The 27,308-nt window shown below is 48.1% G+C and overlaps 1 long non-coding RNA gene and 1 pseudogene across 1 annotated transcript in view; both read right to left on the bottom strand.

Moving 5' to 3' along the window:
* Positions 1-27,308, bottom strand: part of LOC144578511 (uncharacterized) — a 145,370-nt gene that overhangs the window by 8,377 nt on the left and 109,685 nt on the right. The gene's annotated exons all lie outside the window — the stretch shown is intronic.
* Positions 19,628-27,221, bottom strand: LOC100411460 (putative E3 ubiquitin-protein ligase DTX2 pseudogene; annotated as a pseudogene).

Here is a 27,308-nt window from a genome sequence, read left to right as displayed (position 1 = left end):
CAGAAATCGGAAAAGGAAGACAGGGAGTTCTCTGTCCAGCTGAATCCTGAACTGTGCTAGATTAGGATGTGCTATTTGACAAGCTCAGCTCATATCACAGTGAGCCGTGGTTGTCAGAGGTCCTGAGTGGGCAGAAATTCACATCCCCACACCTGCATTTCAGGGAGAGTGCCTATGGGAAGGAGATGGCTCAGAAGCAGCCTTGGAGTGAAACCTTGTAAACAGGGCTCCATTTAACTCTCTCTTGGGTGTTCCCCAGGAACAGCCCCTCCAAGCCCCTTAGGATGGAAGGATGCTTCTTCTAAAGGCATGAAACAGGGGCCCTAGAGCAGAAGCTATGGCAAGGAGTTTGCAAATTAAGACAACTGGACCAAGAAAGATTCCCAACTACCAACTGCTGTCATTGCCCAGGTCCTGGTTGGGATAGCTGGGGAGGAAGCAGAGGCCAATTGTCACACACCTGTGGTGTCCTGCCCCACTGTTCCTCCTTCAGTGATCTTGATGAAAAAGGATCTTGCCACTCCAGCCAGAAGGGTGGGATCATACCCAGCATTGACCAGTCACAGTAGAGCACCTCCTAAAAACAGGTTAGATTAGTCCTGGAAATGGCCCATGACTTGAGGTGAGCCAGTCAGAGATCTTCGTTTTTTCCAAGTCAGGAGGAAAGGGGGAATAGCTTTCCCTCTTCAGATAACAAACCCTGTGGCCCAGCCCGGGAATTCACAGGGTCAGCAGCCACCAGAAGGGGCTGCACCACTTTCACAGGAAGGCGGCTGGGGGAGATCCCCTTGTCTCCCCAGCTCCGTGCGTGACCCACGCCTGTGTTCCTTCCTCCCTCATGGATGGTGAAATCATAGCCTAGATCTGGACCTGCTCATGCCATAAGATAAATTGTCAAAATGTTTTGATCTAATTGGGTCTTATTCAAGTCAGCTGAAAACCATCAAGCAGGGAGCCAGATGGAGCCGGTGATTAATGAGGGACATTTGGTTGCTTCTCCACATCCTTCATGGAGCTCTGTCTGGGAGGGGGTGTTCTAATCCTCTGCCAGGAATGGGAACACAGGCGGGTCACTGAGGTTGGCACTCGAGCGCAGGAGACCCCTCCTGGCTTCTGGGGGCTGCAAACTGTGGCCTTTTCCCCATGAGGCTCCAGAATCTCTGATCCAGGGGAGGCTGTCCCTGAACAGGCCCCAGGCTGGGAGGAGACCACCTTTTCCCCACCAAGGAGTCCGAGCCCTGTTGGGGGCCAGGCATGACATTGTCATGTTCCAGCAATGGTGGGGGTATTGTGTTGAACCCCTATTAACCTCAGTCGGGAGGGCATCAGGTTCAAGAGACCCAAGAAGAGACCCAGAGCCAACAAATGAGACATGAGGTTTCCTTAGCGGGTGACAGAGCTGAAAGCACAGTGGTGGTGGGTTGGACCCGATATCTACCTTCCTACATCCCAGTGGCAGTGGGCTGAGCAGGAAAACCACTTGCAAATGCCATGCAGTTTCTATAGCATTATCTCTTAGTGACTTCCCCTCGACAACCTCCACCTGAAATCTTCAACCAACACAAAACTCAGGGCCTGAATCCCCTGTATGGCCTCTGTTTCATAGAACAGTCCAGGGACTCAGATGCTCTTCATCAGTAAGGAATGAACCTCCAGGTTGGCCACGCCCAGATTCCCTAGATTGGAACGCACATTCGGGTGTGTCTGCCATAGAGGGCCATTTGAAGGGTATGCTTAAGTTATTGCTGTCAGATGCTTTTACCTTGGGGTCGGGGGTGACAAGGGGATAGGTTTCTGTGAGCCCAAGGGGAGCGCTGGCTGTGCCTCCTCCTGGCCCACTCACTGTACACAGCCCCTCCATTAGACTGGGTTAAGGGGCTCTGAGGTTCAGCCTGAGAAGCAGCCCCCTTCTCTCTGTCTGAAAGGCACCCTGCTCTGGGGTGGAGGAGTTTAGGAGATTCAGGAGAAGGCTGCCCCTGCACAGGGGAATGGCTTTCTGAGCACTCTTGTAGAGCCTGGCTGCTGTCCAGGATGGCCTCCCACATGCTGTGTGACCTTCAGTGAGATCTGCCCCTCTCTGGGCTCCCAGTGTTTCACGGGTAAAATGTAGGTGGGGTTTCACCCTTTGGTTCTCCAACTATGGCTAGATCTGTATCCTCCACTCTGTCTGCAAGTTCAAATTGGCTGGAGAGCATTTTAACAACACCGAGGCCAGGGTCCACCCCCAACAACTGAAAGAATCTCTGGGGGTGGGCCCCAGGCAGGGGTTGTTCTCCAAAGTCCTCAGGTGATTCTACTGTACAGGCCAAGTCCAGAATCCATGAACTAGGGAAAGTCATCTCTGCAGCCCAGACTAGCACCCTAGTAATGCACTGAGCCTGGAGGGAGCCCTGATTTCCTCATCTGAAGATCGGGATTGTTAAATCAGCCCTGCGGAATATTTAGAAGATCGAAAGGCAAGAGGAATCTGATAAGGCACCGAATGGTTCCTTGAAGGAGAGGAACCAATCAAGGCTTTCTCACTGCGGTCGCAGCAACAGCGACTGTGTTATTTTTTCATCTGACAAACATTTACTGAATACCTACTATGTACCAGGCATCCCAAGGGATGCAAAACAGAAATATGGTCCCTGCCCTTGAGAACTTTGTGGATTAATGAGAGAGACAGACTTTAGTCAGTAATCACACAAGTATGTAATTCCGTGCCGTGAGGCCCAGTGGAGGGCCTGGGCTAGAGCCAGGTGACTTGGAAAGCTTCCCTGAAGAGAGAACTTCTGAGCTGAACTAGAGAACAGGTAACTAGGCCATGTGGTGGGCGGAGTGATCCAGGCTCAGAGACCAGCAGTACCCATTACCTGCCCAGAGTCCTTCTTCTTTTTTTTTTTATTTTTTTGAAACAGAGTTTTGTTCTTGTCACTCAGGCTGGAGTGCCGATCGCAGCTCACTGTACCCTCCACCTCCAGGATTCAAGCAATTCTCCTGCCTCAGCTTCCCCAGTAGCTGGGATTACAGGCACTCGCCACCATGTCCAGCTAATTTTTTATTTTTGTACAGACAGGGTTTCACCTTGTTGGCAAGGCTGATCTCAAACTCTGACCTCAGGTGATCACCCGCCTCGGCTGCCTGAAGTGCTGGGATTACAGGTGTGAGCCACTGTGCCCAGCCCCAGTGTCCTTCTAATGCTTTCATTACTTGACATATGTGTATCCCTTCTACTCTACACAAGTATTTAAGAGCAAGTAAAGTGCCCATGTAGGTGATGGCGGTGCCACTTCTCTCAGTGTTGAGCTCATCCTGGAGTCTGCCTTTCCAGCTGCACTGGAGCTCCGTGAGGACTGCCACTCACCCAGGGCCTGGCATGGTGCACGGAGCACTACAGGTGTTTAGTCCATTCATAGTGGCTGGTGGACGACATGAGCATCAGCAGCAGGTTTCGGCATACCTGCCCTCACTCTGAGCCAGGCTGCCAGGAGAAATTACAGGAACTTTCAGCTCATCCTTCTGACACTTCATCCCACCCAGTGGCCCCCAGTTCTGTGTACTGAGAACCTCAATGAAGGGGTTGGAATGAGGAGGTTCTAAGAGTAGAAGAAAACTCCTCCTGACACACTAAATTCCAGCCTAATATTCCTTCCTCCAGGGATATTGATGTCTGATGCCCTGACCACCAATAGATCAATCTCCTGAGATGCCATTGTTGATGTGTCACATTTTGACTTGATGTATTGATGATATGTCCACCCCCACCTCCACATATCTCAAATAATAAGCTCTATAAGGCCAGGCGTGGTGTCTCGCACCTGTAATCCCAGCACTTTGGGAGGCTGAGATGGGCGGATCACGAGGTCAGGAGATCAAGACCATCCTAGCTAACAAGGTGAAACCCTGTCTTTACTAAAAATACAAAAAAAAAATAGCTGGGCATGGCAGCAAGTACCTGTAGTCCCAGATACTCAGGAGGCTGAGGCAGGAGAATCACTTGAACCTGGGAGGCAGAGGTTGCAGTGAGCCGAGATCACGCCACTGCACTCCAGCCTGGGTGACAGAGTGAGACTCCATCTCAAATGAAATAAAATAAGCTCTGTGAGTTCCAGGACCTGTGTGGTTCACTCCCCACTGAATCTGCAGCACATAGTAGGTGTTCAATAAATGATTAATCAATTCACAATTATCCTAAGAATAGGGGCTGGCTATGATTACATTGAAAGGTAATTTGCAAGCGTGGGAAAGTATCTTGCCAAGCATGGGGATAAAGGAGGGGGAGGTGATATAAGACTGAACCTTTGCTCCTGCAGGTCTCATGGATGAGGAGCCCCAGCTACCCCTGGTCTATCTCAGCCTGATAGTTCCAGTGCCAAGAGTGGAGAGGTAGCAGCTTAGTGTCCAATCTCTAGTTATGCTGGGAAGCCAGCTAGCCACCACCCCACAGGTGACTGGGAACAGGAAGCAGAAGGCTGTTTACTCGTGGAAGAGAAACTCAATATTGCCTCTTTATTCTGAGCAGATGCTGTTTCTCTCCAGAGTCCACAAACCTGTCAGCTGGTATCGGAAGTGTGCAGTCCAGCCCTAGCTTGCTACTGCAAGTCTCCCCAGCCAGGTTAAAATTTCACAGTCACCCTGAAGTGGTTCCCAAGACCCAGGTTTTGTTTTTCCTGATCCTTTACTTTGATCAGTGAGAATCAGTGAAGTGGAATTTACTGAGTAATTTATTTTAGGTAGCTGGAAAGTTGTCTATTTTCTAAATGGTCATGGGTTCCTCCTTCCCCAGACTCTGGCATCATAGAACACATCACTCTGTCTCAATCAGGGCCCGACCCTAGCATGCGAGGAAGCTGGAGTATCTAACGCAAAGCTGCAGCAGTGAGCAGATCTGGCTTCTAGCCCTGCTCCTGTCTGCCTCATCCCTGTGTGGACTTGGCAGGTCATACCCACTCTCAGATACTCTATTTTCATATCTGTAAAATGGGATCATCACACCTACCTTTTTGGGATTACTGTGAGGCTTAAATAATACTATGTAAATGAAAGTTCTTGGTGTCTGGAAAATCTATTTCTTGGTGTGAGTTGCTGTTATTATTCTGTAGTATCGTCCACAGGGAGTGGAACAGTTGCTTCTGGACCCCCAAACTAATTTCCCCTTCTGATCTATGAAATGCCTGCAGTGCGATATTTCTCAAGCTTGGCGCAATTGATATTAGGGGTGAGATAATTTCTTGTTGCAGGAGGCTGTCATGAGCATTGTAGGATGTTCACCAGCATCCCTAGCCTCTGTCCTCCAAATGCCAGTAGCAACCCTCCAATTGTGACCACCAAAAATGTCCCAGCTGTTGTCCAATGTCCCCTGGAAGGAAAAATCGTCCGTGGCCAAGAACCACTGCTTGGTCGTTGGACACATGGTATTTCTGTCTTGAGACATAATGAATTGCCTAAAGAGAAGGGCACCATGGCTCCAACTAATACCAAGGGTACAGCTGGTTCTCCCTCTAGTGAACTGTGTGAGCTTAGCCAAGTCCCTACCTTCTCTGGGCCTTGGTGTCTCATTTGTAAAAAGGGTATGTGGGATGAGCTGCCTTGTAGGATTTCTCCACCTGGGGCCAAGTGCTTTCCAAGAAACCGTTCTGCTGGGGTGGGGAAAGCCTTGCAAGAAGCATTTTTAAAAGGTGAGGAAGCAGAGGTTTCCAAGTCAGGAAGCCACCATGTCCCCAGAGGCTGGCCCTGTAGAGGACACACCTGTGGGCAAAATTCCTCCTTTTTAGAGTTCCTTCAGAAGAGAGTATTAACTCTGCAACAAAATCATACTGCCAATAGTAATAACCACCAAGGGTTTATTTTTTTGACAGTGTCTTGCTCTGTCACCCAGGCTGGAGTGCTATGGCACAATCTCGGCTCACTGAAACCTCTGCCTCCCAGGTTCAAGCGATTCTTCTGCCTCCGCCTCCCAAGTAGCTGGGATTACAGGTGCCCACCACCAATCCTGGCTAATTTGTGTATTTTTAGGAGAGATGGGGTTTTACCACATTGGTCAACCTGGTCTCGATCCCCTGACCTCAGGTGATCTGCCCACAGCCGCCCAAAGCGCTGAAATTACAGCTGTTCTTGAACCTTGATAATGAGGCATGGTGCTGAACTTCTTATATGCATTATTTCATTTAATCTTCACAAATGAGCCTCTGAGGTAAGTTTAATTATTCCCCATTTCACAGATGAGGACACTGAGCCTCGGAGAAGTGATGTAACCTGAGCAAGCCCACACAGGTGAAGCTCCTTGGATAAGACAGCTCTCGGACCCTGCTCTCACCTCTGAGGTGCCTCCCAATCCAAGGCTCAGGCTCTCTTATTCCCTGCAGGCCTGATCACAACAGAAGCCTTGAAAATCTTTCCCAACCCTTAACTATTGGCCCAGGAATAAATGGAGATATTAAAGAGCATCCACCTGGGGAGGGTGGCAGCCAGAGGCCAGGCTCACCGTGGCTGACTGCTATGTGGCTTTAAGCAAGTCACTTATCTCTGAGCTCATTTCCTCACCTGAAACATTCTCTCAAGTATGGTGCTAAGCGCTTGGTATATGGTAGTAGATAAAACAGCATAGTCTCTGTCCTCATGGGATGCACAGTCTGATGTGAGAGACAGAAACCAATCAGTACACGAATGCAAGAGACCAGCATGGTGGCATGATAGAACATACGGACAGGGCTTATTTTAATGGGTTAGTCAGGAGATCTGTGTGGGAAAGATGACATTCTAAACTGAAGTGAGAAGGAAGAGGAAGAGCCAGCCATGGACACTCAGGGGTGATAGAGGGAAGTGGGTGAATTCCAAAATGAGGAAATGTTATCAGTTAGTATCAGCTAAGGTAAGAGGCTTTCATGAACAACCTGAATCTTCATGATGTCAAATAATAAAGGTGTAATACAGGTGTATTTATTGCTCATACTGTAAGCCCAAGGCAAGTCAATGGAGAGGGAGAGATGTTCTGTTACATTACAGAATGTTCTAGAATCTTTTTATGAAGCTACCATCTCAACACAATATTCAGGGGTTTTGCTGAAACAGCAGAAGAATAGTATCTCATGCAGGCAAGCAAATGTTTCAGCTGGGAAGACACAAATGCATCATTTCCACCCACAGTCCATTGGCTAAAATGACTCACACAGCCCATCAAACAGCAGAGGCCCAGGAAACGTAATCCTTTCGTGTGCAGAAGGTGGGAAGAATGGGACGGAGGTGAACATAAGAAGGGTCAACCTATATCCTGAATCAGAAAGGCCTTGGAGCCTCTCCTTTCAGCGTGGGTCATGTTTACACCTCCCAAAGTGGCATCTCAACATGTTTGCAGTGCTCCTAGACTGGCCTGAGGGGTCCAGGCAGAAGTCTAATACGATGACCATAAGCCCCTCTCATAAGCCAGCTGCCATGGCCGGAGAGATGCGGGACAGGGCCATCTACCCACACCCTTGACTGCTCCTGGGGACCCCACACCTAGCCTTTCCTTGAGTCTGTGCTGTGTGGCTTTAAGCAAGTCACCTCTCCTCTCTGAGCTCATTTCCTCACCTGAAACACTCTAAGCATGGCGCTAAGAAGCATAATCAAGTTTTCAAGAAGCAGCAGCATTAGGGAGCACTTGCTGTATGCCTCATTTTCCACTCTTTCTCCTTGGGAGGGTACAGTGTGAGGGCATCTGCAGGAGGGCCTGGGGCCACACACAGGGCAAGCCCCCAATCAACCCTGGCTCAATGCAGAGGAGGAGAAAACTTCATAGTGTCTCCACAGCAGCCTTGCAGTGCTATGAATAATGATAGCACCATCCCACAGTCTTCCGTTCAGTGTTTCAGTGCGTTGTTGCAATTATGCTATCAGGTAGATTTTATTATGCCCTCTTTCCGGCTTCTATCATCTTTCAGTAAAGACCAGAACACTTCTATTATTGAGTTTTTTAGCAAAAACGTCTGTGGACAGTATTTTAACCCAAAGGCATCTCTTTAACAGTAACATGTCAGTCACATGATAGGCACATAGGTGGGTAGGCTAGGTGGGTACCTTGTGACACCTTTCAGATCCAGCCAGAATCTCCACCCAATGATTAGCATGCTTCTTCTGAAAGGGCCGGACAGTCAGGCAGACGGCAACAGCAATGTCATTAGGTCTGTGGGATCTTGCATCAGAAAGTTCTGGATTTGAATCCCAGCTTACTGTGTGGCTTTTGTTCTTTGATAGATGCTAAGTCTCAGACTCTTCATCTGCAAAATGGGAATTAAATCTACTTCAAAGATTGTTGGAAGAGTTAACATTGGATCATGAACATAAAATGTGCATCATGATATAACATGAGCAAAGAGAGCCCAGGGGAAAATAGAACCCTTTCCCTACAGCAGAGCCCTGCACCAATTTTATTGAGCTCCTGTTCCAACCGGAGAGAGAAGCTTCCTTGATTTATGTGTCTGATAATAAAAGAGGTGCCAATTACAAGACGTTTACTACTGTTGATTAGTTCCGTGTTGCTGGAAACTAGGTGTGTCGAAAAGATAAACCGACACCACATCATTTCCACGTGGCTTTGGTGCATTCCTTTTCAGCCTTCCTTGCTGCTCTCTCCCTAAACACAAAATCTACCTAGCCCTTCTGGGGCCCCGCCATCTCCCACCCTTGCCCCGGGACAGAGGTGAGAGGCAGTCAGCCCCCATGTTTCAAACTTTTCTGGCATGCCAACCCTTCATATTTTTGTTCTGGCTTAGCCTCTTTCCCTCCCACAAATAAACTTGGGCTATTTTAGAAAGCTTTTGCCACAACCGCCTATAAGTGCTAATGAGTGTGACTTCAGAAGAGAATTTTCCATTAGTAGGTAAGAAAAACACACACACACAAATCACAAAGCAACATGAGACCCTTGTCTCCTCACAATGCCCAAATTCAGAACTAAAGCTGCTTTTTCATTAGCTGTTTCATTCAACAGCTATGTCTTGAGTACCTACGATGTGCCAGGCATCAAGCTGGATAATGCTGAGAATACAGGGATGTGTCGGGGGAGAACATGGTCCCTGCTCTTCAAGGGCTTATAATTTCAGAGGACTGCACAAATAATGAAATATGGCCAAGGAAGGATGAGACACACAGATCCATGGGAAAGTCAGAGAAGGCTTCCTGGAGGAACGAGGCAACTAGGATGGGCCTTGAAGGATGATAACAGATGGTGTCCCACAGGCTTGGTTCAAATCCCATCTCTGCTGATTGCATCTGTGGGACCAAGGCAAGTTACTTAACTTCCTCTTGCCTCCTTTTCCTCATTTGTAAAATGGGGACCAAAATATTACCCATGCCAGTGGCTGCTGTGATGATTTTTAATTGAATTAATTACAGATAAAGTACAGGGCCTGCCACACAGAAGTTCTCAATACAAGGTAGCTATTACATAGCTATTATCTGTTAAATGGGGCTAATAAATAGGGCTTATTTTGCTGTCAGGATAAAGAGGAGAAAATTCCAGGAAAGCACTTAGCACAAGACATAGCACCTGGAAAGCACCAGATAATATTGCTAGGGCAATAATGTTGTTTGCTGCTGGGGGTAGGGAGGAGAGGAGGGCAGGCAGGACAAAGCATTAATTAGCTCCCCCTCCTCTCCTTCAGAGTTCGGGGCCCTCGGTTTGGCCCCACGCCCTTGGCTGCCAAGTGTCCCCTGCAGATCCCCAGCCATGAATCCCCCCGGAAACGGGAGCAAAGAGAAGGCGGATTCTGGACACTCTCCTCTGTTCTCAACCAAATGTGCTGCTTTTCTGCCTGGCTTCACACATTGTAAAAGGCAGCCATGTTCAGATGGCTCAGTGTCCACACATCAGGCTCCTCCTGACCCGCTGTTGGCCCGAGGATGGTTCGAAACCCATTATTGTAATGGATTTGCTGTTGGGTAGAAGAAGGGGTTGTCTGCCTAATAAATCCTTGCCCCAGTGGATTGCATCCAATAGACCATCCTCCACACTGTGGTTTTGCTCCAACGGATTTGTTTAGTGATTTCTGAAAGACAGGTAAGCTCCAATGAGTGCCCTGAGATAATATAGCAAGACCCCATGAAGATGGGAAAAGAAAAGCAAGAATTTTGGGGGGCAATAATTTGAGATATTTTTCCTATTCTGTTTTCTTTCCTTTCCTTGGTCCACCTTCTGAAAGTGTTGTAATACCATCTTACTGTTAGGTTAAAAAAAAAAGTGCTGCTAATGAAATGCATAGAAAAGCAAAAACATGTCACGCAAATTAGACACCTTCGGGGATTTTGAAAAACCTGTTTAAAGGGCTAATTAAGAAGCTATTAAAAATCATTAATAATAATTTGCTTTCCCCAAATTCTTTTCAGTTCATAAGTATAAGTGATGTCATTTTTATTTCACTTTTTAAATCACATAAGTAGCAGGTCCCTCATTTACCTGAACACACTTTTTTTTAAGCAATAGGTCCCTCGTTTACCTGGAAATACTTTCAAAACCTTTAATGTCTTTTTTCAAGATAATCCCATTTGTCCCCTTCCTCCTGATGGTTTCCTTTTCTGCTTGAGCTGGTTCTTGCTGCAGATCGTTCAGCAAATGTGGTCAATGCACCGTCTCAGGAGTGACTCTAAGTCTCACTGGGAGAAAATTGTTGTGAGTTACAGGAAATTAAAAAATTCCTGCAATACCAACCCACTTCTCAAAGTCAATCTGTGGTATCCCAGCATCCACTTGACTCTGAAGTCAGGCCAGAATGATTTTTGAAGAGTAATTTCCAGCCTTATAAAGGGTCACGTCGTGTATTGAAGCCATATTTGCTTCTGTGTTTTGTAAATTTCGAACTCATTACAAAACCTTGTCTCTTATACCTGGTGTCTGGCTCTTACCTTGCCCTCATCAATCTGAGCCTTGAAAATCTAATGAAAAATGCCGAAACACATTTTGCATGTGGAAATGTGATAAAACACCAATTGTTGGGAACCTGAGGAGGAGCCTGATTTCAAGGATGGGCGGGGAGGTGGGCGGGCCACTGTTCTTAGAGCCAGCTCACTGCTAGGTCTCAGCAAGTCCCCAGGAATAAAGAGAAACAAACAGGATTTTCCCACTCTCCTCTGAGCCCCACTGTTCCCTGTCTTTGAGATAAGCCACAGGCCATGTCTGAGCCACAAGATTTCAAACTGTTCATGCTCTAAGAGCCAAGCTAGAAGACGAGCACCGTAACATTTTCCTTATAGAAAGCAGAGGTCTCTGTGGTCTGCAGAACAATGTTACCCATTACCTGTGTTCCAAGATAGCTGTGAACACCTTGAGAATTTCACATGATATCTCATAATGGACAGAGGAACAACACTCCTAAGTTCTGTGATTTTCTCCAAAGAAATCTATGGAGGACAGAGCAGCAGATAATCATGGCCTTTGGGGCATTAAGAAGATTGATGAAAGCTGTGGGACCTTCTCCTAAACATGCACACATACACATGCACACACATATACATATGCACACATACAGCCTCTCTGTCTCTCATTCTTGTTCTCTTTTGCATCCCATTTTAGAGAGTCCACACTAAAAACTTTTGGTATAAGTAAGCATCACACCCGCAGCTCCCTTCACCTGAATAGATGGGAGTCAGCTTGGAGAAAGGGAAAAAAGTGAACTTTGGAGGCAGGCTGACTCAGGTTTGCAAACCAGCTCTGCCATTTCCTAGCTGTGTGGCACTGGACAAGTCACTTGACCTCTCTGGTCTTGGCTTTCTCATCTGCAAAATGGTGACAATAATACCTACTTTTCAGGTTTGTGCTGAGAATGGGCAAAGGGCTCAGTAGATGGAAGCTCCTCTCTTGGCTCAGATGGTTGCAGCCATCTGAAGAAAGGGGTAGGCAGATCCACCAAGGTGGTTGAGCAAATCAGTGCTTTGTGCTGCTTCAAAACCTCTGGATTCAGGCCTGGAATGGCTCTGTTCTTTAACACCCAGCCTGACACCTCCTAATGAAATGTAAATGAGGGTTCTGACCAGCCTGGCATTTGCTTAAAAGAAAAGGTGTGAGCAGACAGCCACAGACAGGTTGGCCTCAGCGCATGGCTTGGGTCTGAAGCCGGCTGGTTTGCAGTGAGAGCACCTTGCTTTTTCCTCTGGGGTTAGCCCCAAGGTGAGGGGTTTTCACAAAGCCTGCCCTCTTCCAAGAGACAAGTTCTAACCCCTTTTGGGCCACATGTCCCTCTGGATCTTCCCATGGGTGGTCAGCACAGCTGAACGACCTGGTGACCCAACAGGAAGTGGACACATCCCAATTTTACAAGGTCAGCCTGTCCACCCTGGCTCCTGCCTCCCATGGACAAGTGAGTGTTGCTTGGAGAAAGCCTCTGCCTGTGGCAGGCTTGAGACTGTACTCCCGGCGCTGGTGTGAGTGCAGCCTTCTCAAGCCCAGATGCCAAGAGGCCAAGGCCCGTGAGTGACCTCCATCAAGTACAGCTCTCCTTGGGGCGCCTGTCGGGCCACAGCTCCCTTCAAATGTGAAACAGATCCTGCCCTGGCTGGCCTGAAAAGACTTGGAATTCAAATGAAAGGTGCTTTCGTGACCTGTAGACACAGACACGATAGGCACTGGGAACAGCCCAGCTATGCACCTGTGATGGAGCAGCCCAGTAGGCAGCCTCGAGTCAAGTCCACGCCCCGCTGGGCAGAGACGATAAGACCCAGAGAGGTGAAGCTACATGTCTGAGATCACACAGCAAATTGGTTTAGGGCCAGGAGAGCTCAGAAATCATGATCTGACACTCTGGGCCTCCAACCGAAGTGTCCCAAACTACAGACCGACTCTTTCTTCTTCATTCAAAGACAATGTTTCCTGAGTAACTGTGCTGTGCCAGGCCCTGGGAAGCTAAACGTGAGTGAGATCATTGTTATCCTCCCTGTCTCCCAGAGACAAGGGCAGATTTCCTCACAGAAGCAATAGCTGAGACAGTATCCAGAGCTTGAATGGGAGTAACTAGGCCAGGAGGAATGGAGAGGGTCCCTGGCAGAGAAAACAGCTCCTTCAAAGGCCCTGTGCCCAGAGGAGCACATAGGAGGCACCAAAAGAAGGAGAGGGAGGCTGAGGCTCAGCGAGCAGGTGGGAGCTTGGGTCAGGTTGAATGTCTCCAACAATTTCCATGTTGGGGTAAGACTGAAAACACCTAGTACTTCTTCCCAGTTTTAAAACCATGCAATTGAGAGAAAATACGATCCTATACTTTTCATTCATTCACACTTAAGTCATCAAACATAATAGAATATGTGGAAAACTCTTTGGTATCCACCACAGCTTTTGCTCCATTTTAGTAAGATTTTCTTGTGTCTTTATCTCACAATCTTCTCCAAGGATGAAGGAACTGGATGCCCAGAGTTACCAAGCAGGGCCAGAGGAGACCAGACTAGACTGAGCCAGGCAAAGGAAGGGCTGGATGAGGACCAGGGCCCTTCTTCCCAGCCCCAATAGCTGATGCCTCCTTCACCATCCTTTATGAAGCTCCGGATCTGGGGTTGATGTGAATGTCCAGGGCTGCCTTCACAAGCTTTGCTCAGGAACAGTGCTGGCTGAGGTCAGCAGCCTCCTTTTCCTCCTGCAAAGGTCGCCTTCCTAGAGCAGGATCAGGAGAACCACTGGGACCCTGGTCAAGCTTCCCTGGGAGATAAGGGGCCCTGCCCTTGTTCTGTGCTTTCCACTGCCAAGACAGGCTTCCAGACCAGGGTGCCAAGGACTATGACAGCCATGCGAGACAGGCAGTCTGGAACAGATCCCTCCTAGTAACAGAGTCACCAGATCACCAGTTCTTCAGCCCACCAACTCATTGGACAGTCCAGGATCTGCCAAGTGGTCTGCAGAATTTTTAGGGAAGAGTTGATGTTTGAGTCTCTTCTTCCTGTTCCTGTCTCTGGGTCAAGGACTATTGACTGCAGCCATTTCCCTTCAGAGACAAGGGCTGGGTCTGACATAGGGGCCGGGGGGGTGGGGAATCTTGGGAAAAGGTCCTCAGGAATTTGGCAAATCAGCTGGTCAAGGAATTGATTGCGCAGGAATTAGGTCATTGGGCTGAAAGGCCCTTTGGCAACCTGGTTTTAGGGAATTGGCCTGGGGCTGTGGAGTGAGCTGGAATAGAGGGGTTTTGGAGTTGGATGTCTGAGTTCAGATCCTGGTCTTGCTATTCACTCCTGAGACCAATCCATGTCTCAAAGCCTCAGTTTCTGCACGGTCAGGTGGAAAGTTGTCAAAGCTGACCTTCTGCACACGGCAGTAGGCAGGACTGATAATAAGCACTGCTATGGTTAGGCTGTGTCCCTGTCTCCACCCAAATCTCATCTTGAATTGTAGTTCCCATAACCCCCGTGAGTCATGGGAGGAAACTGGTGGGAGATAATTTAATCCTGGGGGCCACAACCCTGATGCTGTTCTCGTGATAGTGAGTGGATCACAAGATCCAGTGGTTTTATAAGGGACTTTTTCTCCTTGCTCAGCACTTCTCTCTCCTGCCACTTTGTGAAGAGTGTGTTTGCTTCTTCTTCCACCATGACCGTAAGTTTCCTGAGGTCTCCCCAGCCATGCAGAACTGTGAGTCAATTAAACCTCTTTCCTTTATAAATTACTGAGTCTTGGTTATTTCTTTGTAGCAGCATGAGAACTGACTAATACAAGCACCAATATGGCAAGACAGACAGTGTTTATTCTCATTGGCTGGTGCTCATGTGGTATCTGCCAATAAACACTCATAGCAAACTGCTGGCTGTAGAGTCAAATAACGTAACAGATGGGTCAGGGAAGCACATGGCACAGGTGAGCACCCAGAGTGGCGGCTTGGTTATACTGCCCAGGGCCAAGGCATGCTCACACACCCCGACACACTAAAGCTGCTCCCCACAACACACACCCCAACCCCAGCCCAGTCAAAGTTGCAGAAAAGTGAGGCCAGAGGCTCAATGGAAAACCAGGTTGACCTCTTTCTGGAGACCCAAACATCTGGGGCTTTTATAGCGGCTGTTTGGAGCTGCCTGTCAGCGATCAGTCCAAAAGCTGACGTAGAAAGCAGTCCAGAAAGGCCAATTTTCCTCATGACCCAGGGCTGGAGTGTGAAGACAAGGCCACACAGGAAGAATGCCTTGCCCACTCCCAGCACCCACATCTCAGCTGAGTCAGCATTCTGTGTTCCTCAGCCCATCTGGGACCTGGAGATTATGGAAGCCGTCCTGCCCAGGGGAGGAAACCCGGATGGAGAATTGGAGAGTTCCTAACTCTTCAAATCTATTTGGTGCCGCATTTTCAGACTCATCGAAGGCCAGCACCTGCATTTTGTAAGGGATATTGTCTGCTATGGGAGAAAGATTCTCAAATGTGTGGATGGCCAAAAATTCCCTAACATGAAGGTCTGCTATAATAAGCTCATTAGTTTGTACCTAGGTCTGCAAGAGTAGGGATTGAAATTCACTTGGCTATTTCCTCACACTTAGTGTATAATGAGTGGTCAATAAATGTTTTTATGTTAATAAATGAATAAGTAAAATAGTTTATTGCCCATGAGAAAACCTAGCCCAGTATCCAGCCTGGGGTCAGGCCTGAGCTGAGACCCTTGCACTGAGCTGTCACCCTAGGGCCCGCTAGTCTCCATCACCAAAAAAGGGCCAGCCAAATTCCAGGCAGGATGGAATCTGGGATGGAAGATCATTGGTGACCCATCCTCTGCCCTTACCCAGCGCCAGAGATTCTAGTTTGTTCCAGGTCCTTGGTGAGTTTGATTTAGCTGCCTCTGCCCAGCAGGCTGCCACCTGCCAAGGCCCAGATTCACAGCCCAGCACCTGGAGAGCCAGCCTTGCTGGGGCCTGGGCATGTAGACGCTGGCTTTCAGGCTACTGATTGCTCTTTGGACCATGTCCCCTCTTGCCTGGCCTCTGCAAACCCCACCTTGCAGTCATGAGGACCCAATTTGCCTGGGGTCCCCTTGCTCCTCACTCAGACCTCAAATGTCACTTTCTTCCTTACATCCTAGCTGCGACGGCTGCCCAAAGCAACAAGCATGTGATCTGCAAAACATGATCTTCTGTGCCATCTCTCAACTGCTGCAGATGAGATGACGGCAAGGGGTTCCCTGAGGAGCCGTTCCAGCCTAATGCATCACATGTGCTGAGAGAGGCCAGGCCGGGCCAGACAATTGCAGCTCAGGTTCCAGCCCTCCTAGGGTTCCAAGTTCGCATGTACCTTGGCTGAGCTGGGAAGGAAGAGGCTGGAAGGCTGGGCAGGGAGGACTCATCCCTTCCACCATGGCCACCAGATCACACAGATCATCCCCTCTGGGCTACTCCATGGCTGGAGGACATTTGCTGGCAGTTCCTAGTGGATTCAAATTTGTACACAGAATAGCATCTCTTTCCCACACCCAAGCCCAGGACAGGAGATGTTGAAGGTGTCCGACCTCATGGATTTAACACAAAGCCCCCAGCCACTGAGTTGAAGTTTAAAATAACACTATTAATAATCCACAGATTCTAGACTCTCCTACTGAGTCAGGTACATGGCAAAGTTGTGTTAAAGGCAGCATTTTGCACCTTTTACCAGAAACACAAATGTGTACAGGAAATAGAGTTTTACGTGCAAAGAAACACCTACTATGTGTCGGGGCCTGGAAGTCACAGGGGTCTGGTGGGGGGAGTTAGTCACTAGGGTAACTAGCAGATAGAGTGGAAAAACTAACAGTGCAGTGGAAAAAGAACAGGCTTTCAAGTCAGCGAGGCTGCAGTCTGCTGCTGCTCAGCTGTGTGACCTTGGGCCACTTCCTTAACTTCTCTGAGACTGTTCCTTCATGGACTAGGGCAGCCGTTACCAGCAGCTTCCTTAAAACAAATGAGATGATTCATAGAAAGCGCTGTGAGCAGTGCTTGGTGCATAGAAGGTGTGTGTAATAACTGCCCCCCGCCACCCCAGCTCACTTGGACTCTTGACTTTTCTCAGCCACTGATCATCATCTAGGGCTGTCCCAGTTGCGTCAGGAGCACTGAACTTACTGTTCTCTCCTGAGGCTGATTGATGTCTCAGAGCCTCAGTTTTCACCTGGTCAAGTAGAAAATTGTCAAAGCTGGCCTTCCCCACACAGTGGTAGGCGGGGCTGATCATAGGCACCAATATGGCAAGACAGAGAGTATTCTCTATCAAGGAAAAGTGAAGGACTTATGTCTCAGATAAGTCTTTGGTTCCTTGGGTCTTCAAGGCTTTTCCTGTTAAAAATAATGCCCAGAGCCTAATAAAGCAGGACATCCACTTTCCCAAGCCCACAGGCACTTTCCATCCCCCGCACTGGTCCCCTGTTAGCATGTGTGAGTTCCAGGCCACTTCTCTGCCTCCATGGGAAATGCCCCTTAGCCCATCAATGATTTGAAGAGACCCTTTGGGGCTGTAGTGCCATCCTTTCTGCTGGACCCCAGCTGTGACCAAGTGGCCAAGAGGCCAGGTGGGGGCCACTGTCAGGGCTGGGTAAGAATGTGAGATGCCTGCCTTCCCACCCTGAGAACACAGCCAGCAGGGAGGGGAAAGTAGGCTCTCTGCCACACTCCTGGCCATGTGGCCCTCTCCATAGGGGTAATGACTAGCTTCTGCCCATGGTGGCCAGGAATGACCTGGAGACAAGGTCTGGGCATCCTTACAAATATTGCCAGGTTGCAGAAAAGTGAAGCCAGGAGAAACGGGGGTGGGAGAGCCTGTGAACTCGCTCTAGGCAGCCTGGGCACTAGGAAGGCCGCACTGGGACTCCTGGTCTACCGTGCACCGATCATGAGGTCTTGAGCAGTCTGCCTCACCCCCTTGGGCCTCAGTTTCTGCATTTGCAAAATGAATCTCATGGTGCCCCATTCCTGGTGTTGACAAGAAGATTCTCAGAGAAAATGGACGTGGAGGTTCTTGTCAGCAGCAGCCCACTCCACCAGGACATGAGATGCACTTACATCAAGGGTGTCTGTCAGCCACCACTTCTGTCCCACATCCCCAGCCCCCACAGCCACCTGTACCCAGGACACGTTCCCCTGGATGTTCCACAGACTCCTCCAAGCAGCACACTCAGAACTGATCCCATCGTCGTCCCCTAGCCTGCCCTCCTCCTGCACCCCTAATATGAGGACTGGCAACACCATCTCCCCAGATCCCTGGTCTCCCTCCCTACCAACCCCTCGCCAGGCTTCAGCTGATGATATGATGCCTTGGTCACCTCACCGCCTGCTCGTCTCCAGAATTGCTCCCTCCTCACCATGCTCAGGGCACCACCTAGGTCTGGGTTCCAGTCACCACCCTCCTGGACTGGTGCCAAAGCCCCCCGCTGGTCTTCCAGCCTCTGGTGAGACACCCTCTAGGCCAGCGTCCACAGAACTGCATACTGGACGCATTCTTAATCAGAAACGGTAATGGTGATAATAACCATTACCGGCAGTAAGAATATAGGCAAGTCCTTTGTCTACATTAGCTCACTTAAGCCCCCAGCAGTTCTATCAAGGAAGTGCTATTATCATGCCCATTTTGCAGGTGAGAAAACTGAGGCGCAGGCTGGTTAAGCAGCATGCTGAGGCCACACAGGAGTGAACAGCAGCAGTGAGGTATGGACCCAGGCAGTCTGGTCCCAGCCTCCCTTACTTAATAAACTCAGTGAGTTTCTTCATAATCACTCACAGGATAAACTTGGCATGGGAACACAGCCCTTCACAGCCTGTTGCACCCTCAAAATGCCCTCATCAATCAATCTCCCCACAGCCAGGGCTCCAGCCAAAGACACAAAGCCAGTGCTGAGCACAGCGGATGTTGTGATGCCTCTGAGCTTACGTGCATGCTACTTCCTCTGCCTCAGACACCTTTCCTACTCCCATCGTTCCCCTTCAAGATGGCTCCAGGAAGCCTTCCCTGACCTCCCAACCCCACCGGCCCACAGACCCTCTGCTGTCCCCACACAGCACCCGCTACATGATATGGCAGGTGTGTCTGCAGCTGTCTCCCCCATTAAACCAGGAGCTCTCAAGAGCAAAGATTGTGTCTTTTAATCTCTCTGTTGCCTGCTCCTTGCATAGGGAGTGACATGGTTTGGATGTTTGTCCCGAATCCAATCTCGCGTTGAGTTGTAATCCCTGACATTGAGGTGGGGCCTGGTGAAAGGTGTTTGGACTGTGGGAGCAGGTCCTTCATGAATGGCTTGGGCCATCCCCTAGGGGTGAGTTCACAGGCGAGTTGACAGTTTAAGAGTATGTGGCACCTCCCCCCACCTTCTCTCTCTCTTTTTGTCTTCCTTTTTTTTTTTTTTTTTTTTTTTTTTTTGCTATAGAGCATTTATTGCAAACAAAATCGAGGTAAAAGAAGCTGACCCACACTAGGTGAGCACTGCGGGCCAGAAGCAGCCCCCAGAGGACAGAGAGGCCCCAGGCACTGAGGTAGCCGCATCTTAAGCCCCTATAAGTACAACTGCCCAGGGCTGCCCACTTTCCAGAGAGTAGGAGAAGGGAGAGACAGGCAAGTGAAGCCCGGCTTCAGGTGGGACACACCCCACTCTCCCAACAAACCTCCCAGCCTCTCTGGCTGGGCATTTTCTGCCTGCCCCCCCCCCAGCTAGCCATGGGGCAGCGGGGCAGGCACCCAAAGTGGGCATACTGGTGCCAAAGGTCACTGCTGCTCCATACAGTCCTGGGTTACCCCCCGGGCAGCCAGCTCAGCCAGCACTTTCTGCAGGTAGTTGGGGCAGGGGTAGCCGTGGCCCGTCATGCTGTGGTCCATCTCTGGCTTGTGGTGGATCTTGTTCCACAACACGGTGTCCATCTCGCCTGTAGTGTTGGATGCACCCACTGCGATGATGAGCTGCCTCTTCAGGAGCCCCAGGACCTTGTGGCCCTGGGCATCATCTGGAAGGGAGCACTGGCGGGGAAACCCTCTGGTGGTGAACAGCTTTATGGGATTGGGGTGCTTGGGCCCTGGATGCCATAGGGAATGTTGTAAACTACGAGGATGTTCCCACAGTCCTCATGGCCAGGAAGCGACATCTGGAACCATAATACTTCCATCTTTCCCTGGGTCTGGGTCCCCGTTTTCTCTCCATAGATGGTTTTGTAAGAGGAACACTGAAGACGTCCATCCTTGTTGCCATTGCAGTACATGGCCAGCAGGCGTATACCTGTTCCTGCTTCACCTCTGTGCCAGGTAAAAGCTCCTTGAGGCCTTCCCAGAAGCAGAGCATTTGCCAGCACTGTGCTTCCTGTACAGCCTGCAGAAGTATGAGTCAATTAAACCTCTTTTCTTTATGAATTACCTAGTCTCAGGTATTTCTTTATAGTCATGCAAGAATGGCCTAATACAGGGAATAAATGAATAAGCAGGAGATTTTGTTTATTTCAAAATGTAATAGGATTTTGAATCAGATAATAAAGCAGGGACTTTGATTCTGATTGCTCTGGATTCAAATTCCAGTTCCATTACTTATTAGCTGTGTGATATTGGGCAACTTAACCCCTCTGAGACTCAGTTTCTTCCTCGGTAAAATATAAGGGAGAGCATAACCCCTTCAAAGGGTTGTCCTGAGGATTAAATGAAACAAAGCAGATGGCCCTTGACATTAGGCGGAAGCAATGATGATCATGATGATGAAGCTTGTCACATCTGCACGTGCTACTACCTTCACTGCACAGCCAGGGGGCACCGCTCAGCCCATCTTCCCTAAGGCACTCACTGCTTCCTGCTCCTCACATGATTGAGCAGAGCAGCTCCTTCCCACTGCAGGATCTTTGCACGTGCTATTCCTCTGGAAGGGATGCTCCCCGCTCCACTCTGCCCAGAACTGGCTCCTTCTCATCTCTTATGCCCAAGCATAGATGTCACCTCCTCAGGATCTGTCTTCTCAACCACTCTATAAGAACAATCCCTGATGGAGTCTCATGGCATAAGAAGATTAAATTTTAATTTTAATAAATTTAATAAAAGTCTTCAATTTTAATAAATTTCTGCAACTTCCCCAAAAAATAAAAAAGAAGAGCAGTGCCTGCACTCTCTACCCCACCATTATCCATCTCAACTTCTGTTGGTTCCGCCATAGCAATGCAAGAATGTGGAACTACTTTCTGCATTGTTGCAGCCCTTGTCAGCCCCCAGATGGCAGTGGCACAGCTGTCGTCTTCACTGCTGACAGTGCAAAGCTCAGTAAGTAGTGTTGGGTGAATGTTGAGTGAATAAACTACTTAGGCTCCATCCAGCAGAGCAAAGGAAAGGTGTGGGAATTTGCAGCCCCATCCCTGGTAGATGGAAGCGAGACCCCTCCCTTTCCCCGAAGCCTCAGCAAGGCTGCACCTGGCTGCCTGCAGCCAGTAGTGCTCAGAACCAGCTCACCAGAGACAGATTGGAGGGAGTTCAGAGGAGTGGGCCTGGCAGGATTAAGTGGAGGGAGAGGGTGATTTATAAAGAAAGATAAAAGGGCCCAGCTTCATAAGGCCAGGCTGCAGGATATTTCGATAACAGCCTCCAAATGTTGGCAAGGTGTGTGCGCCAGGGGAGCAGAGATGACTCTCCCACAGAGATGCAGAGGCAGGGGCACAGGGGACATGCAAGGAAATCTCAGCTGCCTCTACAGGCCTAAAGTGGAGTGGGAACCCATGGCCAAAGCAAGGAAACTGCCAGCATCAAGGGACAAGCTCACCTCGCCCAGGCAACTCATTCTGGAGGCCCTCTAGGAGTTCATAAGGCAGAAAGCAAGAGAAGAGACTCTTTACAGAAACCAGAGGAGAAAACCTGTCCCCTCAATAAGACTACTTTGCCAGGCATCTGAGAAGGAAGATGCCTCAGACCAGTGATTGGCAAACTACGGCCAGCAGCCTAAAATCTAGCCCAATATCTATTTTTGTAAATAAAGTTTTATTGGAACACAGATGAACCTATTCATTTAAGGGTTTTCTGTGGCTGCTTTTGTGCTATGACTTCAGGGCTGAACGGTTGTAACAGAGACTGTGCGACTTGCAAACTCTAAATATTTACTCTCTGGCCTTTTACAGACACAGTTTGCAGTGCCTCTTTTAGACCATGGATTCTCAGGTCATGTGCACATCACTCTGAAAGGGGAAATAAATGTCCACATGCCTCCAACTTTGTCTTAAATTATTTTATTGTAATATTATTCAAATAGACGCCCACATATAATTAGGTATAATCATCTTAGGCTTTTAGGTCTTGCACAACTAGAAAACAAAAAATCTTCTTGGATTCAATACGTGCAGAATGACAAAAACATTCAAATTAAAATTAACAGCATTAAAATAATGCAACTGGTGATGTTTTTGCTGAAGAGGCATTGTTATTGGAGCCCGGGTGGCCTCCAGAATATGGATTTGTTTGCATTTAGCAAGGTGAGTACCAACAGAGTGCTGTGTGATGACCCAATTCTCCCACTCGGTTTCTCCCTTCTAACTATTGCAAACACTTTCATTCACACAGAAAGCCATGACATCATGGGCCTTCAGTGGACACAACTACTCAGCCACATCTGTGCTTTCTCACATCAGCCCGTGAGAACTACAGTGTGTGGTTCTGATTGCCCTAGCATCTCAGAATACAATGAAAACTTGAGCACTAAAATCTTATGTCCACACCCAAATATAAAGTGACCAGCCAGCCGAGCCAGAACATAATTATATCCATTTTTTTGAATTAACAATAAAATACAAATAGAATTTTAAAAAATCTTGGAGGAATTATCCACTGGTTTGAGGATCCTGATTTGAAAAGCAGAGATCTAGCCCACCATTCACCTCTTCCAGATGGGGAAACTAAGTCCCACAGAAGGAATGTGACTTGCCAGGAGATCACAATGGAGCTTGGACTGAAGCCAGAGTTGAAGACAGGTGCTAGTGAAGTGCTCTCCCTCTCAGCCCAAGGGTGAGCCCCCAAGAACAGCTGGCCAGAGATGCCATCTGGGAAGCAAAGTTTTGCCAACTGGGATCCAGAAGGAGGGGCCACTAGCCAGAACTACTAACTACAGTGTAAATGGCTTCTTTCAGAGTGCGGAGGGCAGCTGTGCCCTCCAGACACTGTGAACAACTGAAGTCAGCATCGTAGAGGCACCCAGTGTAGGCCCACGGGCAGGCTGGAATGGCTCCCCAGAGCCTCACCAGAGACTGAGAAGTACGAACAACAGCAGTGGGTCCCTGAAGTGGCAGAGGCCTCTGACCCTAGAGACTATCCCTGGAACCCTCCTGAGCTCAGAAGTTGAGGCAAGTCTTCACTGCCCTGGGGAATCTCTCATGCAGAGGGATCATATGGCCGCCACTGGACAGCTGGAGGCCCAGCTTCCCAAACATGGTCATGGCAGCCGCTTGTTCATCTGGAGAATCCAGCTCTTAGGAAGCCAGGCCTGAAGGGAGAAGTGACGTGTGAGTGGCTTAACTGGCCCCAGGCTTCGCAGGGGTGCAGCACCTGCTCTGGAGGCTGCTCTAGCCCAGCACTGCCTCACTCTGTACTGGGAGCAAACCCACAGCAGCAGCTTTTCAGGACAGAAAAAAGTCGTATGCACATCTATCTCCTACACAAAATGCATATTTAAAGGCTTATGACTGGGTGGTTCAGACTAAATGGGAATATAAGATACTCCAGAATATTCAGTACATTTTGAGTAAAGGACCAGACAGTAAATATTTTAGGCTTTGTGTCTTGGGTTTAAAAAAAAAAAATCTCTGAAAAATGTAAAAACCATTCTTAGCCCACATGCTGTACAAATACAAGCTGCAGGCTGAATTGGACACACGGGCAGTAGTGTGCCAGCCCCTGTTCTAGAATATCATGAACTCAAAACACTCCCTGCAAGATCAACTGGTCTTCCTATGGAGCTAAAAGTGCCTGAGGACCAATGATGTTCTCATTCTAATACTCACACACACAGACACACACTTGGACACAGACATCTTCACAAACACACTCAGAGTTTCCAATGGGGCAAAAACACATTCTCTGAAAATAGCTTCTTTCATTTGCAGAGCATAGACATGCTCTAAAGTTTGTTCAGGGTCAGTGTGTCATGTGCAAACCGACAGTGTCCAGGGCTGAGAAGCCACATGTGACTATTCCTGTGGGTATGTAAGGTGCAAGAGGAGTTCGGAGATCTAGTCTGCCCCTGATCTAGTCTGAAGTCTCCAAAGTGTTCCTTAGAGCCATAGGGCCTTTGGAGAGGCACCTGTAAGGGTCAGCTCCTCAGGCTGCCACAGTCAACCCAAATAAGCTCCCCCACCTTTAATCTTGTAGATACTGAATTTTCATCAAAGATTTCACCTGAACATCCTACTTTATGGCAAAAGGAGGAGGGCTGTTAACTACAGCTTAACCAATGGCTTTATATCTGGCCTCTCTAAAAGTTCTAGTAAGATTAGCCCATATACCTGCCTACCTATTAAAGTGGAGGAGAAGCAGCCAGCATCAGGCCAGGCAGGTGCTCCCTAGCTTGCCACAGTCACCACCACTCTCTCTTGCCCTGTACCTACCGGCTTTACTAATCAGTACTACCAGCCTGGCCCCTGGAAGCATTTGATTTTTTGACTCTTACTCAATCCTGTTTCAGCTGCCATAAAACGAAGCTCTGCTCCCTGAAAGGCTGAAGTGGTTCATTTAGCAAAGTCACCACTAAACTCAACCAGAAGTACTTACCAATTCCTTGAGATCCAGAATTCTGGCCTACTGACAGCCACCACAGCCCACAGATCTTAGGTAACCCTTGACTGATCTTGATTTTTTTTAATGTTATAGATTTATTTATATCCCACTACATTCCAAAAAGTATTTGAGTCAGCTTGTAAATATGCATATAGCACAATAAAATTTTAAAATAGATCGAGAAATCTGAGAGAAGGAAAATCAGACAAGAATAGCAAGATGAGGCCAGAGGAAAAGTTAGGACAGGAAAATGCAGGTCAAAAAGGTCTGCAGAGTCTTTAATGGTGAGCAGAAATTTTTCAGTTAGGATAGCTAATGGAAGCTGCATGGAGAACCTCCCTCCCCAGACAGCTAAAGAAAGTGATTTAAAAAATGAAAAATAGGCCAGGTATGGTGGCTTATGCCTGCAATCCCAGCACTCTGGGAGGCCAAGGCAGGCAGATCACATGAGTTCAGGAGTTCAAGATCAGCCTGGGAAACATGGTGAAACCCCATCTCTACTGAAAATACAAAAATTAGCCAGACATGGTGACGCATGTCTGTGGTCTCAGCTATTTGGAAGGCTGAGGCTGGAGGATTACATGAGGCTGAGAGACAGGTTGCAGTGAGCCAAGATTGCACCACTGCACTCCATCCTGGGTGACAGAGTGAGACTCTGTCTCAAAAAATAAATACGAATTGAAATACAACAAAAAGGAATGAGGCATAGCACAAAGCTTCAAAAGCATCAGCCAAGGAAAGAAAAGGAAAATTACGGGGTGGAGCAAAATGATTCAATGTAGTAAGGTGTCCATCCCCACTCCCAACCCCCCAGGAGCCATTCTCGGGGATCAACAAAATCCTAGCTATTCTCTCTAATACCCTCAGATCTGGAGTGAAGCTGGCCACAGCTTTCTCACTGTAGACTGGGAATGAGTGGAAACTGCTGCTGGGGGGAACCAGAGAAACTGGAGACAGGATCAGGCCCTTTCTCAGATAGAAGTGAGCATTCTGGGTCCACATGGTGATTGGAGAAACCATCTAAAGCCAAGAGTATGCTACGGGAACGGTCAACGGCCCTCAGCTGGGTGTGATGAGCCCAAGTGTGGATATTAAACGAAAGTCCATAAGTAGAAGTCTGACACAGACACTTGCTTTATTGGAGCTATTCAGGATGAAAATATATGACTACAACATAAAACACCAGCCCTCAAAATGTGGCAAATGATATGAACACCTGGCCAGGCACAGTGGCTCATGCCTGTAATCCCAGAGCTTTGAGAGGCCGAGGCAGGCAGATCATGAGGTCAAGAGATTGAGACCATCATAGCCAACATGGTGAAACCCCATCTCTACTAAAAATACAAAAATTAGCTGGGCATGGTGGCACGCACCTGTAGTCCCAGCTATTTGGGAGGCTGAGGCAGAAGAATCGCTTGGACCAGGGAGTCAGAGGCCGCAGTGAGCTGAGATGGCGCCACTGCACTGCAGCTTGTCGACAGAGCGAGACTCCATCTCAAAAAATGAAAAAAGATATGAACACCCACAAAAAAGTATGCAGATGTTTATAGAAGCTTTATTTATAATCATCTCAAATTGGAAATAATGGAAATGTCTCTCAACTGATGAGAGGATGAACATGCTGTGGTACATCCAGATAACGCAATCATCCTCAGCAACAAAAAGAACAAACTGTTGATTTGCATAACACCACAGAGGAAGTGAAAGATTTCAGACCCAAAGGGTAGCATATTGTATGATTGCATTTATATAACATTCTGGAAAAAGCAAAACCCTAAGGAAATAGATCAGAGGTTTCCAGGGCTTGGAGGTTGTGGGGATTGACTACAAAGGCACATGAGGGAACTTTGTGGAATGATGGAAACAGCGAATATCCTGATTGTGGTGGCAGTTACACATCTGAGCACACTTGCCAATATTCATAGAACTGAACGTCTGGGGAAAGATGGAATTTAATCTATGTAAATCATACCTTAATAAACCTGAGTTTAAAAAAATGCTGTAGCCAAGGAAAGAAAAAAATCAAAGCATCCTCAAGTACAATGGAAAGAAAGTCAAGAAGCCAAACACACTCCATTAGATCAAAATAAATGTCTGGAGAGAGCTGCTGAAGCACAAATCAGATGAAAAGAAATGGTACAGCGACTCAGAGTGCCAAGCTGTGGCTGCCCCTCCTGAAAGCAAAAAGAAACAGCAAGTAAAAGACAGACATGACCAAACCATGGAGGAGACATGAACCAAACCTCAGAAGAAATATTTTACAAGTGCATTAGCTGTAAGAACATGAATCCAATTTTTAAAAAGAGCCCCAAATGACCACTCTACTCCACCAAAAAGGCTAAAATCAAAAAGACTGACAATACCACGTGTTGCCAAGGATATGGAGCAGCTATTTAATAGAAGCTTCAAGCATTGCTGGTGGTAATGTAAGACAATATGAAAATTGGAGGAATGTTCTGGCAGTGTCTTATAAAATTAAACATACACCTACCTTCTGACCCAACAATGCCAGTTTGAGGCATTTATCCAAGAGAAATGAACAAAAGGCTTGCACGAAAATGTTCCCAGCAGCTTTATTCATAATGGTCAAAACCTGGAAAAACAGCCTGGTGTCCAGCAAAGAGAATGGAAGAATAAATGGTATGTTCATGCAATGGAACACTACTAA

This window comes from Callithrix jacchus, chromosome 12, assembly GCF_049354715.1.
Source record: "Callithrix jacchus isolate 240 chromosome 12, calJac240_pri, whole genome shotgun sequence".
Lineage (NCBI taxonomy): Eukaryota > Metazoa > Chordata > Mammalia > Primates > Cebidae > Callithrix > Callithrix jacchus.
The sequence above is the reverse complement of the archived record's forward strand: the minus strand, read 5'-3'. Positions and strand labels throughout refer to the sequence as shown.